This window comes from Schistocerca americana, chromosome 1, assembly GCF_021461395.2.
Source record: "Schistocerca americana isolate TAMUIC-IGC-003095 chromosome 1, iqSchAmer2.1, whole genome shotgun sequence".
NCBI classification, from domain to species: domain Eukaryota; kingdom Metazoa; phylum Arthropoda; class Insecta; order Orthoptera; family Acrididae; genus Schistocerca; species Schistocerca americana.
In genome coordinates this window covers 291,261,061-291,275,930 of record NC_060119.1, presented here as the reverse complement: position 1 = coordinate 291,275,930, position 14,870 = coordinate 291,261,061, and the positions used below count along the sequence as shown (strand labels likewise).

The following is a 14,870-nucleotide window of genomic DNA, read 5'->3' as shown; positions in this document are numbered from 1 at the left end:
GCGGTATTGATGTGAAGTTTCTGATTACCGATCTTTGTGCCACTGTACTGGACTGAATTCTGAACGTGTTCGCAGTATCTATTGAAGTGAGGGCATGTGACGCGGTTGATAGTAACCCGTCCGTCGTGTGGCGATGTGCGATGTCAAGCACGGCGGCCCCCTTGGTGAAATTCACCGGCGCCAGATTTCGCCCTGTCCTTTCTCTCTGTCATAACCACACTACACACTCGACCATTACCCTCATCACCACTACACAAATACACATACGACACAACTCGCATAGCAGCAACGGAAAGGGCGAAAGTGCCTGGAGGAAGAAAACCCGCTCCGCTAGGAAACTGAACCCACTACGTGTATTTCCCAGCTACGTATGCTAGATGACATTCCATTTTTGCAGAAAGCTTTTGACACCATTCCTCTCAAGCGGCTTCTGATCAAATTAGGTGCGTGCTGAGTATCGTCCAAGTTATGCTACTGACTCCATGATTTTTGTCAGAAAAGTCAGTTCGTAGTAAAATGAAACAGAAATGATATGTATGATCCTCAAAAGAAGTGTTAAAGGCCCTTTACTGTTCGTGATCTGTATAAACGACGTAGGTTACAGTTTGAGCAGCACTCTTAGATTGTTTGCAGAACATCGACCAATAAAGTCATCGCAAGTTCAAAACGAATTGAAAAATTTATACAAAGATGCCTGTATGGCGTGAGAAAAGGCAAATGAACCAAAACAAGAAACGTGAGGTGATCGACACGAGTACTAAAAAAAGTTCGTTAAATTTCGGCTACGCAGTAAATCACACTAATATAAAGCCTTCGATTCAACGAAACATCTCGGGATTGCAATTAGAAACTACTTCATTTGGAATCATTGTATAGAAAATTATGTGGAAAGCCAAACAAAACACTGAGGTTTGTCGGCAGAAAACAAGGATGATACACGGAATGTATTACAGAGACTACCTACAAAAGATGCCCCTGTATAAAGTGTGTCTCCAACATACTGGAACAATCACTCAAAAGAGGATTTTTCCTTGGCAAAATCACGGCAAATTTATTTCCCCATTACTGTAAAAGCTTGTGCTCCGTCTCTAATGACGTCTTCGTCGATGTGACGTCTTCATCGATGAGACAAATACATAAAAAGTAAATTTCCAGAGCATCTTATTTCGCACATCCGCTACGAACTAAAGAAATTCTCAGGCGCCTGCTATTGCGGGCAGAAATGACTTTACTAGAAGTCCATCCGTTAGTGTGAACGAAGTAAAACTACCACTACACTATCGTTTATGACATGTTGCAACGAGCCATCTTAGTCTTTAGCATCGCGGAGACTGTCGGTAAACATACTGCACTGACCGGTTTCGATAGAGTAAATCCACTCAGCTTAGAGGAAGTAGCTGCCGACATCTTGTAAACTGGATCAATTCTGGGAACGAATATGCAGTACTCTACCAAATTTACTGCTTGTTATAGTTCTTAAAGATTACAACGAATGATGTCGTGGTGGACGAAGGCTAAAAACGTGCATTATTATGAATTTTGGGAATTACAACTTTGTTCGCGTCGATCGTATGATGCAGTATGTTGTTACTCTTACTGCCCACAAGTCCTGTGGAGTAAAATTTGTTCCTGCTTACCCTTATTTGCCTACCTTGCGCCGTAATTTTTTTTTTATCGTACTGTCACTGGGTTCTGATCTATTTGGTTGGCTAACTGGTTTGTAGTGGTCGTGACTAGATTCATAATACAGTGTAACTTATAAATTAAGTAGGTTATTCCTTAGTAAGAGTGCTGTGTTTTTCCGCGGAACTACCTCGTCCAGCGTGACCGCTTTAAGAGGGCCGGGAGCTGATGAATCGCTAGCTGACAATTGAGAGGACGCTCATTATTCAATTGCGAAGACGGGCAGCAGTCCTGAATTATGCATAATGCTTCACAACGAGGCGGTGTAAACTGCCTAAACGGATAAACACAAACACATCTAGCTACCGCTGTCGCTCTGCCTGTTTTTTCCCAAGCATATTAGACACTCGTGACGAAGATCCGTACGATTGATAAAGACAGAATAGTTATCTAGTAACTGCCGTGGTACTAATATAACACAGCGTTCCTATGTTCGGTACAGTCTGCCATAACAGTCATTAAATGACTGAATAACGACACGTTTTTATATTGTTTCTTTTGGTTCCACATTTGGACACCCATTCTTTTCAAATCCTTACTCGTACATAGTAGCATAAAATTATTTATTTCGGTAAATGCAAACCATCCAGTCATGCGCATCGTTACCAATTTGAAATAGGAAGTTGGTGGAACACCTGTTGACCTCCTGCGGCTTCTTCTCAAACATAATTTCAATATTAGTCCCGTACTGAAGCTATTAGGGTTGGGAACACTACAAGAAGCCGTCTTCCTGTTCCATGCAAAGTCTTAAGGAACATGGTTTGCCATTGTCTTGTCCATTCTCAGATAAGTATCTCGTTAAACTTCGGTTACACGATAAATCAGTCAAACCTAAAGGCCATATATTCAACTAAATATCTAGGCATTACAATTACGGACAACTTAAATTGGAAAGAACACATAGGAAACGTTGTTGGGGAGACGAACCAAAGACTGTGCATTATCGGTAGAACACTTAGAAAATGTAACAGATCTCCTGAAGAGACTGCCTAAACTACGCTTGTCTCCCAGGTTGGCGATATTCTCTGCCCGGGGACTTGGTGCTTGTGTTTTCCTCATCATTTCGTCACTATTCGTGACAGTGGCTTGATTGGACTGTGAAAAAAAGAATTGGACTGAAGTACCGCTGCGCAGTCTGGGATCTTTATCAGATAGGATTAACGCAGTATATCGAGAAAGTTCAAGGAAGAGCAGTACGTTTTGTATCATCGCGAAATAGGGGAGAGAGTGTCACTGACATGATAAAGGATTTGGGGTGGACATAATTAAAACAAAGGCGTTTTTTGTTGCTTCTAACGAAATTTGAATCGCCAACTTTCTCCTCCGAATGCGAAAATATTTTGTTGATGCCGACCTACATACGCATAGACGATTTTCATCATCATCAAGTAGTGGAAATTAGAGCTCGCATAGAAAGATATAGGTGTTCGTTTTTACTGCGCGCTGTTCTAGATTGGAATAACAGAGAATTATTGTAGCCGACCGGAGTGGACGAGCGGTTCTAGGCGCTACAGGTGGAACCGCGCGACCGCTACGGTCGCAGGTTCGAATCCTGCCTCGGGCATGGATGTGTGTGATGTCCTTAGGTTCTTTAGGTTTAAGTAGTTCTAAGTTCTAGGGGACTGATGACCTCAGAAGTTAAGTCCCATAGTGCTCAGAGCCAGCCAATTATTGTAAAGGTGGTTCGATGAATCCTCTGCTAAGCACTTACGTGTGATTTTCAGAGTATCCATGTAGATGCAGATGTAAATATTACGTGGCCCACCGCGTTGAGTGCAATACAGTGGAGCATTATAAGGTTTGGTTTGGATTATTGACAAACGAACACCTTCCATTGGAGGAAACAGTTACTCAAAGTGACTGATATAGAATATTTGGAGAGAGAATATTAAAATCCTAGCAGTTACTAACGGAAGTGCCCACAGAAAATTCTCGAAACTCAGTTCTTTCCAAAAAGATGTCAAACGTATCTACAAATATAAGACACTGAAAGTTGGATAAAACTCGAATTAGGGATTATACAAAAAGTCGTACAAGTCGATCAGACATTCTGCTTGGGTGTAACGATTGTACCAGCAAGCAGAAACAATAGGTCTTGCTCGGTCCAACATTAACCTCACTGCAAACTCACATGAACAAGTGTAACTATCGATGTTGGACTTCGGTTATTAACCTGAGTTTTTTTACAGGTTAGGTGTAGACATTCAATAGCAAACTTAATTTGATAGCTTGTAAACACAGCTTAGGGCGGAATCGGAATCTTAACCTTCGATCCATTATGTCACGGATGAGCTGTTTCTGAAACTTAGTCAATAAACAGAAATACAAAATATTAAATTCTATATTTAATGACTTCACGCGTGAGGATACCAAAACTATCTCACCAATATTTTTTATTCTGAAATAAATATCGCCCTCCACCCATCACCGGTATTGAAAAACGATTGAGAGTACTCTAAGCGAACACATCAGACCGAGACGGAATGCTTACTAGATTTTACATTAATTGTGCTGTGGAGTTTGACTCCGTAACTTTTTAGAGAGTTTCTCGCGCAATGTTCCGCCGTGAATGAAAAAGAATGAAAAAGAGCGCTGGTTACCAGTGTTTACATGAAGGGTAAACAGCAACTACACAGGATTACGTAGCAATATCCTGAAATTTCTAGTAATGCAAAGGCATAGAGCACATTCCGAACTCACATTTTAATATTATCTGTATAGAATAAGCGTGCGAAACACATCTTGTGTTCCTAACAGAGACAACTCGCAAGCAGTAGACTCACTCCAACAGTGTAAACTTCGCATTCCTAGATTGCCGCAGGATGTTTAGACACTCTGTATCGAATAATAACCGAGGTTCAGTAATAGTGTCTCCACAGATACGCGACCGGCCTCGATGAAGTTTGGACTGACAGGAGCCAATGTGTTATGTTGATTGATGAATATTCAACTGAAACGAAAGCGATATCGCGTGTGTTTCAGATACACAAAATAGGAATACTTATGTTACCAGTATCCATCAAACACTATCAGGTAAGGTCAGCAGCTCTTCCTGCTCTTTCGCGATAATGTTGCTATTTATAGCAAAGCATCGACACTGGACGACTGTAAGGAAATGAAAAAGAATTAGTTTCTTTACTTGATGTAACGGCTGACACCACTTTCTAAATGTGGTTAAATGCAAGATAATGCTCTAAGGATAATGACTCAAAGACAAATGACGTACAAGAGCGATTCATCCCAGCGGATGATCTCTTGCAGTAGCTAGACACATGGCCAAAAACGGATGGAATAGTGTGTTAGAGAGACCGAAGATATGCTTAAGTGGAACTGGTACAAACAAGACCACCCGCATCTACCGAAAGCCCAATGGTATGCCGAAATGTGACTTCTGAAATGCAGCTCAACTGCCGTGGGTAATGAGACAGTTTGCGGGGATCAACATCCACAGTGTCAAGAAAGTGCCGAGAATTACCTCTCACCGTGGACAACGCAGTGGCCGACGGCCTTCCCTTAACGACTGAGAGCAGTGGAATTTGTGGAGAGTTGTCAGTGCTAACAGACAAGCAACACTGCGTGAAATAACCACAGAAATCAATGTGGGACGTAAGACGAACAGTGCGACGAAACTTGGCGTTAAAGGACCTAGACGACTGGAACACCATGGCTGATCAGATGAATCCAGATTTCAGTGTGTGGCGTAGACACCACGAAGCCATAGACCTAAGATGTCAACAAGGCACTGTTTAAGCTCCAGAATGGTTCAAAATGGTTCAAATGGTTCTGAGCGCTATGGGACTTAACTACTGTGGTCATTAGTCCCCTAGAACTTAGAACTACTTAAACCTAACTAACCTAAGGACATCACACACATCCATGCCCGAGGCAGGATTCGAACCTGCGACCGTAGCGGTCGCGCGGTTCCAGACTGTAGCGCCTAGAACCTCTCGGCCACTCCGGCCGGCTCCATAATGGTGTGGGCTATGTTGACATGGAATGGACAGCGTCCTCTGGTCCAATTGAACTGATGATTGACTGGAAATGGATATGCTCGGCTACCTGGAGAGCATTTGCAGCCATTTATGGACTTCACGTTCTCGAACAACGATGGAATTTTTGTCGATGACAATGCGCCATCTCAGAACATTCTGGACAATTCGAGCGAATGATTTGGCCACCCAGATCGCCCGACACGAATCCCATCGGACATTTACGGGACATGCCGATATGTCATCTCAGTACAACATCCTGCAGCGGCAACAGTTTCGCAATTATGGACGGCGGTTGAGACAGCATGACTCCGTATTTCTGCAGGGGACATTCAATGACTTGTTGAGTCCACGCAACATCGAGTGTTGAACTGTGCCGTGCAAGAAGAGGTCCGACAAGATATTAGGAGGTATCCCGCGACTTTTATCACCTCAGTACATATCTGTCCGTGTTGTTTTAACTGCAGATAACGTTTTCTGTGTTACTCACCAACGAATTGCAGTTTGTTTTAACTTTTTAGGATATTGTGTGTGTGTTCTGTCTGTATTGGTGCAACTAAGGCCGATGAATAAATAAGAAAATAAGTTCATATTCACATTAAAAAGGCAAGAGAGTGGTAGTACACTATTACCGGATGAGGTGTAAAGTTCTGTAGCTGTCGCATCATGTAAATATTTGTGAATAATAATCCAAAGTTATACGAAAAGGAAATAACATTGGATGTCAGTAGTCGGGACGGTGAATGGAAGACTAAGATTGGTTGAAATGGTACTGAGAACATGGGGCTCATCTATAAAGGAAATCGCACACAGGATGCTAGTGCTAACATTTCTAAAGTATTGCTCCAGTGTCTGTAGTCATAATCTACTACGCATGATAGGAGACATCAGGCGAATTCAGAGAGGTCCGGCAAATCAGTGCAGCTCCTTCATCACCCTAAAACATTCCAAATGGTATTATTTGGAAGAACTGCGATTTTGTTGCAGCGAATAACTGTTGGGTCTCGCTTTGGAGCGAAGGAATAAGATATGAGAAATTATGGAGCGCACCGAAACATATAAACGGCATTTTTCCCTCTGTTCGAAAATGGTACATGACAGAAATATCACTAACACTGATCAAAAGTGTCCCACTTCGCAGTGGTCAGTCGATTGCGTAGTTAAAATAGTGGAACACAAAAAACGGTACCGAACTTCACACTTCGCCATCACCGACAATAGTGTCACGTACCTACACTTCCTGGACCACAGATGTTCAAATGTCCAAATGCGTGTGAATTCCTAGGGGACCAAACTGTTGAGGCCATCGGCCACTAGACTTACACACTACTGAAACTAACTTATGATCCGTGATATGTCGCCTCTAACCGCGAGGTCACTCCTCGCGGCTGGACCACAGAGGAAAGGTTTGGAAACAAGTCACCTACACAATCACCTGATAAGCACCACCACCACCACCACCACCACCACCACCGCCGCCGCCATCATCGCTTGCGCTTTCTCGACAGTCAGAATCTGGCTATGAACATTCGTTCCCCCTTCAGCATTCGAACCAGCGACCTCCAGAGACTTTGCGAGTAAATGCCGTGTAATCTGGTTAGTTTCAATTCCCAACTTCTAAATACCCTGTTCCTTACTTCTCGTATATGGGCATAAAGCATAAATGAAGAGAGCAAATGCCGGCCGTGAGAGCTTGCATTTTAGGATAGTGTAGTTCAGCATCTCCCACTGATAATACACTTCCTTCTTCGTGTCTTTAGCACTTCTTCCAAATAAATTTTAAACAGTGAAAAGGCCAGGGTAGAGCCCCCTCTAAACTCTTTGTTAATTGGGAATGCCTGCCATAACAAATTACCCGCTTTCCCTGACGTGGTGTACTATTGCATTAATGCGGGGTATTAAGACACCGCTATACCTCATGCTCACTCACAATTTATTTGTTTAATATCATTCTATCAAATGCCCTTTCTACATCTACGAATGATAAATGGACTGTTCACCCTCTTTCAACACATTTTTCTGTTAGTTGTTTGAGTATTAAAGTACCGTCCACGCATGACCGACGGCCCTGAACTGTTTTCGCTCTTCTTATCCTTTACAAAGTTTCTCAGTTATGTTTTTAACTCTCGTGCATAGTGTCTAGCCACTGATCAGAATCTGAGGCACTTACATGTAAAAGATTATCCTAAAATTCCGTGTTAGTAGAGGGTTCATAGACACACTTTCAGGCTATTGCTCTAACGTTCCACTCTAGAGTAACACACGGGAAAAGTGAACACCTAACTTTCCGTGTAAGCTCTGATACCTGTTATTTTGGTGTTCGGAGGAGAAAGTGGGGGACTGAAATTTCGTGAAAAGAACTTCCCGCAACGATAAACGCCTTTGTTTTAAAGAATGCCACCTCAACTCACTTATTACATACGTGAAATTCCCTCTCCTATATCGTGATAATGCAAAAAAATCTGCCCTTCTCCGAATTTTTTTGACGTTCTCCTTCAACCCTATCAAGCACGGATGCCACAACGCGGAGCAGTTCTGCAAAAAGAGGACAGACAGCCGTATCGTAGGTACTATCTCCAGTACATTTGTTGAAACTTCCGAGTGTTACGTTAGTAAAACGCTATCTTCGGTTCGCCTTCCTCACAACATTTTGTATTTGATAGTTCCAACTTATTCACAAATGTACTTATTTTTATTTTCCGTGTCCTGAAATTTCTTTAATAAGTTTATCGGCTTAATATCGTGTCACGTCCACTCCTTCATTCTCGTCAGGCCATAGCTCGTTAACTGTCGAAATATCTCCTACATCCCTACATATCACGGGGTTGTTGGGAAATTGTAGATGATTTCCATGTCCTGGACTTCATCACAGTCGCATTTATCTGCTTCGTCTTTGAGCCCCATCTAATCATATTTGTTTAATTGGTGTTACATCCGTTCTGATGCGATTCAGAGTTCTCAAAATCTTCGAACTTGATGTATTGTCTCTGGGCATCTCTTGTGAGGCAGGGTAGTCGTTGGAGGACTCATTTAGCTCGGTGCTAAGGAACCTCTTGGGAGATATAAATGTCGCAAGTCCACATGAAGCACCGAGTAGACGGTGGCTCTCGTCGGAAGTCTGTAAACTTTTCTGTACTGTCACGTGAAATTCTTTGGTATTCAAGATCTAAGAATCCGGTCGCTCATTACAAGTTCCCAAGTGTTGTGGGTTTCATGTATTGTGTTAGTCTCTTGGTGTTACACTTGTATTCACTTTTTTAGCTTATGGGGACGTGGACTGCTTCGGCAGTTTTTCTTAATACAGTTGTTCCGTCTGCACATTTACTTTTCGGTAGTTTCTACATGATAATGATCCTGGTGGCAACCCTTTGGCGGGACTTTTCGCAATGGTATTTATAGGTCAGTAACATGTCCAACGATACCTAGCTAGCTATCCGAATGTCTCAGGTTGCTGCAGTTTCGGATAATGTTTAGCTTTCTGTTTATCTCTTTGAGCAAAAAGTGGAAAGGGGTAACTTGTCTGAAAGGGGTTTGGTTTTAGTTTACAGTTTCCCTTCTACTTCCTTAAGCAATAATCGCCACTTTGGCATACGAGACTTGGGTACTGTGATCTGGTGCGGGTCGATCATTTGTGTTTAGATTCATTAATGGGTAGCCACGATATTGCTCTCTGTGAGACAGTTCTGTTATCGATAATATCGACTTTTCTTAGTTTCCAGAGTTGTCTATTTTGTAATAGTTTCAACAATTTTTGTGAATTGAATTGATGGTCTTTAAACGTGTCGCAATCCCTAGGCACCAGCGGTTATAATTAAACTGGTAGTCTTCAGAGTGCTGCATTCTGGGCTGTAAGCATCAGAGGATGCTGAAGTATCGTACACGTATTAACCATTGCGCTCACAGAGTATGCTGGAAAAAAAAAATAATAGTTCCAGTTTCTGCCGGGTGAAAATATGGCACTGTAAGAGGTCAGAATGTGGTGCGGAGGAGTGGAGGAACGATGAGCCACATGACAACGGAGGTCCTGGCACGTTTATTAGAACAAGGTCACAAGTTACAATACATGTGTTCATCGTGTCCTCCCGACTCAGCAACATGCTGCATCCGTAACACAGCATGGTCGACAGCTGCTCACGGCATATCCAGCGTAATCAGATCGATATGTCGTCGTATGCTACCTTCTGGTCATGAAGATTCTGAATACGTCCCTGAAAGACACGACCTTTCAGATACTCCACAACCAGAAGTTACCTACATTTAGGTCAGGGGACCTTGAAGGCCATACGTCTTGAAATTGTCTAGAGATGATGCGGTCATTACAGAAACTTTCAAAAAAGCAAATTTTAATCTGGCAAGTGACATGTGGTGTTGCCTCATCTTGCATAAAGATAGTGGCGTGGGCACAGCTGCGTCCTTGTAAAACAAGAATCACGCGTTGCACAAGGAGATCCTTACATCTGTACATCTAAAAGGCCCACAAAGTGTCATCTCCTCAAAGAAAACTGAGCGAGAGTGAAGAAGCTTGTGAAACCACGCCACACACTCACACAATCTGAGTGCAGTGAAATTTTCTGGGCAACACCATACGCCAGGGGTCTCCAAACTACGGCCCGCGGGCCGGACACCCCCGGTATCCGGCCCGCCAAATATTTGAGGTGGTACCTATACTGCCAGCAATTGAGTTTCGAGGCCTATCGCGACCAATACACAGCGACATTGGCTCTGCTACTCGCTACAAGACTACGTAACTAAACTTATTGTTGCGCCGCTTGAAATAACAATGCGTTGACACACTGCAAGACGTAACAGAGGTAGAGTAATAGTGTTGCTAACAATGATTTTGAGATTTCGTCAACTTTGCAGGACGCTTTCGTGAAGAATGTGCAGTGACATACTTTTTTGTCGGTGAAATTCGCCAGAATAAAATACGCCTGAATTTCGGTCAGGTACGTCCACCAATCAAAATTATGTAATTAAATACAAATCGTAGTTCGTTTCAGTGCTAGCTATTCCCAAACAAATTTTTGCGATTTCATCTTTCCTTTAGCCTTACATTACGGTGATCATGGAGTGCTGGGGTGCTTTAATCCCACTAGGTAGATCTTGGCCCTTATGACTTCGTGGAGGAGTCAATGTGGCCCGCGGACTAAAAAGTTTGAAGACCGCTGCCATACGCGATAGTGTCGTGCATTCGCGGCACTATGGGTAGTAAAATGTACCTAGTTCGTCCAAAGAATATTCCCCTGCTACGTATCCTCCACTTCCATACATATCAAAATACGATGAGCAAAGTCACGTTGTTGTAGCCTATCTTCAGGCTTTATATGGTGCACATTCTGAACCTTTTAGGGTTACCAGTGTAAAATGTGCCCGCAAAATCGTTTGAACTGTTGTCCAGGGAAGAGATAATTACAGTGACACAATTCGAGCTCTGGCTGCAAAATTTCTTCTCCATAATCATTGCAGTTCGTACGAAAAACTGGAGCCGTCTTAACTCTTTGTACGAAAAGTCACTTAAACACTGACAACCGACAAACAGCCTACTGATGTCAAAACAGGAAGCATTTCACATTCTGACAGCTTATAGCGCCGTATTGGTACCTGTTGGCAGAAAGTGAAACTATTATTTTTTCAGCTTACTCCGCGAGCACACAGATTAATTAACCCACCTAAGGTATTTCAGCGTCCTGGCATGTACACAGTTCGCGCTGCAATGGTAGAAAATCCTGACTTTAATTATAACCAGCTGGTACTTACAAGGAAACATACCCAAATGTCAATAAACGATATCGATGTAACTAGGCAGCTGTGTAGAGGGGCACAGTAATACAATACGTATTTTTGTTTTGTGTCCAGTTTCATTTTTATGGGGGTTAAACATATCCTGAAAGTCAATTTTGCACGTTAGGTTTGGAGGAAAACGATAAGAAAAGTTTCTCATAAATTGATACGTTCCCGAAAATTGTATAATCAATTTTTGTAAACATTTGAAAGTTTCCAAAATATTCCACCACCATCAAGTATGTAAGCTGAATTCTTTTTTTTCAACATATATTAAAGCAGCTTTCAAACTACATACATCGATGTGTAATAAAGCTGGTTTCTGAAATAGCATGTTCGGAAAATAAGCTGTACACAGTGTGCTGGCAGAGTACTTCCAACAAACTTAACTACAATATCGAAACATTAATTGTTGTTGGTGGTATTTGAGCTACATTTATTTTACGTTTTAAATTATTTAACGTTTTACACTAATTTCTTATTTACCGTTCCGTGTATTGTACTTCATTAATTGAATATAACATTTTCTTACCCGACTCACATAAAATGAAAGAAATTTCTTCTCATAATATACATAGTGGAGAACACAATGCAAAATAAAGTTAAGCAGGAATTCAAATTGTAACAGGTGATCTTCTAAATATCCTGATTTGTATCAGGCGTGTATCAGCTTATTTGTATCGTTTCTCAAGTGGAGATTAACACGAATCATTGAACAGAAGTACATTGAAGAGCCAAAAAACTGGTACGCCTGCCTAATATCGTGTAGGGCCCCGGCGAGCAATCAGAAGTGCCGCAACACGGTGTGGCATGAACTCGACTGTCTGAAGTAGTGCTGGAGGGAAATGATATCATGAATCCTGCAAGGCTGTCCAAAAATCCGTAAGAGTACGACAGGGTGGAGATCTCTTCTGAACAGCACGTTGCAGGGCATCCCATATCTGCTCAATAATTTTCATGTCTGTAGAGGTTGGTGGTAAGCGGAAGTGTTCAACTCAGAAGAGTGTTCCTGGAGCCACTCTGTAGCAATTGTGGACGCGTGGGGTAACGCATTGTACTGCTAGATTTGCCCAAATCTGACAGAATGCACAATGGACATGAATGGATGCAAGTGATCAGAGACAATACTTGCATATGTGTCACCTGTCTGACTCGTATCAAGATGTGTCAGGGGTCCCATATCACTCTAGCTGCTGACACCCCACACCATTACAGAGCCTACACCGGCTTGAAGAGTCCACTGCTAGCATGCAGGGTCCATGGATTCATGAGGCTGTCTTCATACCCGTACACATTCACCCGCTCGATATAATCTGAAACGAGACTCGTCCGAACAGGCAAAATGTTTCCAATCATCAACGGTCCAATATCGACGTTGACGGATTCAGACGAGGCGTAAAGCTTTGTCGTGCAGTCATCAAGGGTACACGAGTGGGCTGTCGGCTCCGAAAGCCCATATCGTGATGTTTCGTTGAATGGTTCGCACACTGATACTTGATGGTGGCCCAGCATTGAAATCTGGAGCAATTTTCGAAAGGATTGCACTTCTGCCACGTTGAACGATTCTGATCAGTCGTCGTTGATCCCTCTTTTACAGGATGTTTTTCCGGCCACAACGATGTCTGAGATTTGAGGTTTTACGGGATTCCTGATATATACGGTACACTCGTGAAATGGTCGTACGGAAAAATCCCCCCTTCATCGCCACCCCGGAGTTGCTGTGTCCCATCGCTCGTGCGCCGACTGTAACACCGCGTTCAAACTCAAATCTTGATAACATGCCACTGTAGCAGCAGTAACCGATCTAACAACTGCGCCAGACGTCTTATACAGGAGTTGCCGACCGCAGCGCCGCATTCTGCCTGTTTTTATCTCTCTGTATTTGAATACACGTGCCTATACGACTTTCTTCGGCGCTTCAGTGTAGATCTGAAAATCTTCTCACAGAGTGCTTCCAACAAAAGTTGATATAAACATAAACAATTTAAAACAGAAAAAAGTATAAGTAAAATAAATAACTACACTAATAATGAATATTTTGATATTTTAATTAGTTATGTTGAAAATAACCTGGCAACATATTGTGTACAACTTATTTTAGGAAAACTACATTTCAGAAACTAGCTTCGTTACACATGGAGGTATGTAGCTTGTCAGCTTCTTTAATTTGTTGTAACAAACGTTCTCTTTTTCCAAAGTAATGATTGTGAGGTATTTTGCAAAATTTCAAATTTTTACAAAAATAATTATATGGTTTTCAAGAACGTTAATTACTTGTTGTTTTGGTCTTCAGTCCTGAGACTGGTTTGATGCAGCTCTCCATGCTACTCTATCCTGTGCAAGCTGCTTCATCTCCCAGTACCTACTGCAACCTACATCCTTCTGAATCTGTTTAATGTATTCATCTCTTGGTCTTCCTCTACGATTTTTACCCTCCGCGCTGCCCTCCAATACTAAATTTGTGATCCCTTGTTGCCTCAGAACCTGTCCTACCAACCGATCCCTTCTTCTAGTCAAGTTGTGCCACAAACTTCTCATCTCCCCGATCCTATTGAATACTTCATTAGTTACGTGATCTACCCATCTAATCTTCAGCATTATTCAGTAGCACCACATTTCGAAAGCTTCTATTCTCTTGTCTAAACTATTTATCGGCCACGTTTCACTTCCATACATGGCTACACACCATACAAATACTTTCAGAAACGACTTCCTGACACTTAAATCTATACTCGATGTTAACAAATTTCTCTTCTTTAGAAACACTTTTCTTGCCATTGCCATTTATATCCTCTCAACTTCGACCATCATGAGTTATTTTGCTCCCCAAATAGCTAAACTCGTTTACTACTTTAAGCGTCTCATTTCCTAATCTAATTCCCGCAGCACCACCCGGTTTAATTCGACTAAATTCCATTATCCTCTTTTTACTTTTGTTGATGTTCATCTTATATCCTCCTTTCAAGACACTGGCCATTCCGTTCAGCTGCTCTTCCAGGTCCTTTACTGTCTCTGTCACAATTACAATGTCATCAGTGAACCTCAAAGTTTTTATTTGTTCTCCATGGATTTTAATTCCTACTCCGAATTTTTCTTTTATTTCCTTTACTACTTGCTCAATATACAGATTGAATGACATCGGGGATAGGCTACAACCCTGTCTCACTCCCTTCCCAACCACTGCTTCCCTTTCATGCCCCTCGACTCTTATAAAGCTGCATGCCCTCGGGAAAAATTATGGCTGTGGTTTCCCCTTGCTTTTTAGCCATTCGCAGTATCAGCACAGCAAGGCCGTTTTGGTTAGTGTTACAAGGCCAGATCAGTCAATCATCCAGACTGTTGCCCCTGCAAGTACTGAAAAGGCTGCTGCCCCTCTTCAGGAACCACACGTTTGTCTGGACTCTCAACAGATACCCC

The 14,870-nt window shown here is 42.3% G+C and overlaps 1 protein-coding gene across 5 annotated transcripts in view; it reads left to right on the top strand.

The window, feature by feature from the left end:
• LOC124622113 (organic cation transporter protein-like) overlaps window positions 1-14,870 on the top strand; it is a 252,790-nt gene that overhangs the window by 183,621 nt on the left and 54,299 nt on the right. The gene's annotated exons all lie outside the window — the stretch shown is intronic.